Source organism: Camellia sinensis, chromosome 2, assembly GCF_055761805.1.
Source record: "Camellia sinensis isolate YWXY chromosome 2, ASM5576180v1, whole genome shotgun sequence".
Taxonomy (NCBI): Eukaryota; Viridiplantae; Streptophyta; class Magnoliopsida; order Ericales; family Theaceae; genus Camellia; species Camellia sinensis.
In genome coordinates, this window is record NC_138962.1 from 85,967,110 (window position 1) to 85,972,882 (window position 5,773).

Genomic DNA, 5,773 nt, shown 5'->3' on the forward strand with positions numbered 1-5,773 from the left:
ACTATTCTTTTAATGACATTTTTTAGTCTTGTGGCATTTTGAACAAGTGTCATTTATACCCCTGCCATGGTAGATACTAGTACCACGGTAGATACTTGTAAGTGCCACTGCACCATTATGGCTAAAAACTTTCAATGACATTTTGATGTCATAATAGATACTATTTGTGACACTATTAAGCGCCATTAAAAAAAAAGTTTGTGGCACTTTAGTGACACTTGTAAGTGCTATTACACCATCATGGCTCAAAACTTGCAATGACACTTTAATGTCGTGGTAGACACTATTCGTGACGCTATCAAGTGCCATTAAAGAAGACTTGCAATCTTAAAAATACCTCGATATGAATTTTTAATGACGCTTGTTATGTCACAATTGATATTTATAACAATTTCATAAATGTCACTAAATCCAATTCATTTGTGCCATTAAATGAATATAAGTGCCATTGGAACTTATTTTAGTGACACTTTGCAAAGCTACTATTACTACTACAAAATGCCACTTATATGTTCTTTTCATTGACACTTTTAAAAGTTACAACTAAGCATGTGTAAATGCCGGTAAAAATTGAATCGATTTTATAAATAATTGAATATTAATTGCCACATCCCATATTAATTTGACATCCATATTAATTGCCACATCCCATATAAATAAATATTACCACCATAGGATCATCATCAAAAACAAAAAAAATTCAAACCACAATCAATTATTTATTATTGAAATATAAATTTATTTATATTGCAATAAAAATCCCTTGCCAAAATTATAAAATATTCTACCACACTAACAAAGTTAAAGCAAAAAAATTTAAAAGAAAATTATTCCAACCATAAGTTCTGAGAAGTCATAGTGATATCCATCTTCCGGAGAGAGAAATTATCAAAATAAAATCAGTTCCCAAATTCTCACTTGTATATATATTCTCGGCTAGCATTCATAACTTGCAAAATCTGCATCCAAAAGATAAACATAATTAGTTCACCACACTACAACAAATTATATAAAAGTAACAACCGTAAGTGTTTAGACCATATCAAACAATAGCTTAAAAAATCAATAACAACCAAATGCATCAATCAACAATCAAAACCATGCCTATTATCAATATCAGGATCCCCTAACCTCAACGATGTAAATCAAATGTAATTGTGAAAAATGACAATCAACTAATTACTTTCAAACAATATTTTGAGAGAATCAGAAAGAGCCCATTTGGTAATAAATAATGGGGAGATGTCTTGTTGAAGCTTCACAAGAAAATAAAAATAAAATTTTTAAAACAAGCACAAGTTTCGTCATGTCATGAATTTGACTATATAGCACATTTTGTCTAAATTTAAACAATGGAATTTAGGTCCGCAATATTCATTCCTTGGTTAATTGTAAGACAAGTTTTGCATGCTATTCTAAAATAAAGCTGGAAGTAATGTGATATATATGATTAGCTCCTAGTGGGTACTTGAGTAAGAGAGGTATGTTGTATCGATGACAAGGACCATACTTGATGTCAAACTACCATGTCAAGAGGACTAGAAGTTGCTGTAACCTAACCAAATTTGAACTGATTAATTTTACAAACACACACACATAGATATATGTATGTATATATATGTGTACGAAAACATTAATAACTTACAAATTCTATTAAAAAAATTACCTGGTTAGATGTGTTTGTCAAGTGAGCATGCTCAACATGGGAACCTTTGGACCTTAGCTTTCGAATTTTCAGCTTCCATAGCATAAATCTGTGGCACCTGGTTCCATAAAGACCACAAGCTTGCCAACAACAAAGCTTTCAGGCTTTTTTCTCCAGGTTCTTGAATTTGTAACCAGACCACCACTATCAATCCACTAAGAGATCCTGGCATCACCCACTTAATTCGCCACCAATCCATAACTTAGACCACGTTCTTACAATGGCTACCAAATTATTAACTTAGAACTTTCTAAAGTGATTTTCAATATTACTAAGGGGGCTTCAAAGATGAGCTTTGTTCAAATGCAATAAACAGGGCTTGCAGTTATAGCTCAAAACAAAATATTTAAACAAAACAATATCATGAAACACTATGAATTAATGCTCATGGCTGCTCAATCTCAGTAGCCCCTGCTACAACGAAGCACTTTTAAACAACAAATAGGAAGAAACATTACAAGAGGATTGAAACAACAAATAAATATTACCAATCACACAAATAAAATTATATTATATTATAAGTGGGGTAGGAAAGAGAAAATCAGCAAATGAGATTACACAGATTAAACACCATTAAAAATAAAAATAAAAAAGTCACCTTGGAAACTTCTAAAAATAGTGTTTGTGCATATTTGTGTGTGTGTGTGTGTGTGAGAGAGAGAGAGAGAGAGCCCTGACATTACATTCAACAACTCGGTGGCTGCCACTTGTACATTCACCATCTCATCTCGTCATTACCACAACAAAAAAAAAAATGTGGTTCAACAAAAATAAGTCGTAAAATATCAATTTTGTCCTAACAATTTTTCTTGCTCTACCCTCTCTCTTCTACTTTCCATCACAACCACTTTTCTCATCCTCTTCATCTCTCTCACACTTCAACCATTCCACCAATACATGAACCCTTAATATTTTTATTTCCAGCTGTTAAAACTTTTGAACAGTTTGAACAAAAAATGATTTTTCCACAAAACAAAACCTCTTGGACTGTTCTATATATACAGAGTTATATATAATAGAAAACAAGAGAAGTATTTATCCATTAAACACAAATTTATGTAAGCATGGGATTCAAAATTCTCCATATAGACAAATTTATATACCCTAGGAAAGTACTGCCAAACATTTTATTCATGATAAATAGAATCAAAATAAACCAAAAACAGAAAGAAAGAGACCAGATGTAACGGAGCGACTAAGAAAATGAGTCGGTTTTGATAAGAGAGGCAGAGCATATCTGATATAGTGATTGTACAAAGTAAGGCAATAGATTAAGCTTGTGGCGAGTAGTAGCTCCAAAATCTTGTTCCACTTCTCTTTGTGGAGCCCAAACACATGAAAGCCCACATGCGAAACAAAGTGAGTAAATGTTAAAAAATTCTCCATAACTGAATGACAGTTAAACTAATAATATCATGCTATAATTTAAAATTTCAACCAGCATACAAACAGAACTAAGGAATAAGGGAAAAACCCAAAATAAATAAATAATTTAAAAAAAAGAAAAATAAAAGTTCTGAATATATCCAAATTCCAGAGTACAAACTCAAAGAACATATATAATTAAAGTTCGACGCAAAGTTTTATTGAGATCAAACCAATACATATGCAAAGAGCCAATCAATCATCAATGGTGGCAAAGCTATCTAACCTAGCTAGGAGGATAACCAGACATTTATAATTGTAGCATTTTGTTGAATGATCTTAAAGAAAACTCATTCACATAAACAAATTAACATGCACTTCAAATGAAAAGAAAATCTCAAAATGTTATTCAAGCCCATAAATCAAAAGCCATAAATCATTCTGGTGTCTATCTCAGGACTCTGAGAAAAATGGAAAAACAAAGAACACATGGGAGAGTGTGGTGGAGAAAGAAACACAAAGCGTGCATGAAAGGGGAAATATGATACCAAGTAAGTAGGATGTGCGTTTTTTAAAATGAGTTGCTTACAAAATTATACCTCGAAAATTACCCCAAGAGTGAGGTAGCATTTTTTGTCTTCAATAATGCTACATATGCAGAAAAATTACCCACAATTATACTGAAAATTATATGTAAGTTGACTATATTAATTGTATATAATTTGATGTTTACACAAATCATTTTCATTGGAAATTCACAATGGGCACCACCAAAGGATCAAGATTTACACCATCTACTACCAGCCTACCATGACAGTGAAATGGGAAACTAGAGTGAATTTGGGAAAATGGGGAAATCTTGAATCTGGCTAAACCCCCCCCCCCCCCCCCCAATAAATTAAACGTTCCTTCAATCATTTTATTTCAATCATTGGTTCATTGATTTCACATAAATAAAAACCCTACACCACAAAAAAGCAATCTAGAGTGAAATGGGGAAACAGAAAAAGGGAGACAGACAGAAAAACAGAGACCGAGAGGGAGAAAGATCGGGAGAGGAAGAGAAAAACCTCAATGTTGAAGCGATGCGATGCGAGACGAGCGAGCGGCGGTAGCAATGTGCGACTGTGGAAGATCAACGGTGAGCGATGGTGGAAGATCGATGATGACCTGTGAGAGAGAGAGGGAGAGCATGAGTCTCTGGTCTTGTTTTTGCTTGGATGTAGAGACTAGTATAAACAAATATAAAAAAAAAATAATAAAATAAAACATTGGTGAATTGCCTCCATATTTGAAAAAGTTTCACCAAAAAAATTGATATCATTGCTGACCAATCTCAATTTTCGTCGCCTATTATATCACTTTTGGTGACAAAATGTATTTTGGTCACTGAAAATAAATATTTACCGACCAATTTTTTGGTCACCAAAGATAAAAAGTAAAATTAATTTTTTTTATTTAGTGAATAAATTAATTTTATAGGCAAATATTACTATACAGTGACAAAGTATTTTGGTCGCCGAAAATAAATATTTGCCGACCAAACCTTTGGTCACTAAAAATTAATAGCAAATAGTATGCTAGTTATACCAAATTTATTTTAGTAGGCAAAAACTGGTATACCACGACTAACAAATCTTAGTTGCCTAAAACATGAACTAACGCCAACCAAAAAAATTTAGTCGCATATTGTGGCATATTTAGCGACTAAATGTTTTTTTAGTCGTCAGTTAATAATACACTGTGACTAAAAAAATTTAGTAGCTAAAACCTGAAACAATGCCGACCAATTTAATTTTTAGTAGCCTATTGTACAACTTTTGGCGACTGAATTCCTTTTATGTCATTTTAATCTTTGTAATTTCAATTAAATCGATTTTAACCTTGAATTTTTTATTTTGTCTCAAATTGGTCCAATTGATAGCATTTTTTTTTATTACAAATGCAACCTATCATCGTTTTAGGACTTAACCTTAACAAAATACTTGGTCAATTCAGTGTCTTCACCTTAACCAATCCAATGAAAATTTTCTATGAAAGACCATAAAGATGTTATTAATTCGACTAAATTGACATAAAATCTAAAATTAAGTGTTAAAATTGAATCAATTAAAACTATATGGAACAACAAAGTGTAAATATTATTGATGTAATTTACTCAAAAATTATAAGCAATTGAAATAAATCGAGATAAATCCGTAAATTCAGAGTCAAAATCGAGTTAATTGAAACTACATGGACTAAAATTCAAAAAACTTTATCATTGTACAGGAGAGCAATTTGAAATTTAATTTTTCCTATTAAGTCATATAAAGTCGCTAATCAATTTTGTACATATGGCAAGTGCAGTTAAAAAAAATATTTTATATTGAGTTTAATTTATTTGTTTTTATTTATTTTGTGCATTTTAAAAATTTTGAAAATATATTGTCATTTTTTGTTTTTCCAAAAAATGCCATTAGATAGCTTGGAAAGTTTTTAGCTTAGTGGCATTTCTCAAAATGCTATAAAATATTTGTTTAAGACACTTTTCACCTAATGCCATAAAAAGTAACTTGCACCTATCTAGTTTAGTGACATTTTTTTTATAAAATGTTATTGTTACTAGAGTTTAGTGGCATCTGTTAATAAATGTCACTAAAACAATTTCTTGTGTCATTCTTTTATAAAATGTCATAAAATTGATGCGACATTTCTTTATAG

At 31.3% G+C, this 5,773-nt stretch overlaps 1 long non-coding RNA gene across 2 annotated transcripts; it reads right to left on the reverse strand.

Annotated features, from left to right (window-relative positions):
* Window positions 1–699: 699 nt before the first annotated feature.
* On the reverse strand, window positions 700–4,293 carry LOC114275668 (uncharacterized). Of its 2 annotated transcripts, XR_014361233.1 has the most exons (3): window positions 4,141–4,293; window positions 1,667–3,021; window positions 700–959 (listed from the first exon to the last, which is right to left on the reverse strand). It is a non-coding gene; the product is annotated as an uncharacterized LOC114275668 (long non-coding RNA). The 2 variants fall into 2 exon arrangements; XR_003633792.2 differs by lacking the exon at window positions 4,141–4,293 and having other exon boundaries at window positions 1,667–3,933.
* Between the last annotated feature and the right edge of the window lie 1,480 nt (window positions 4,294–5,773).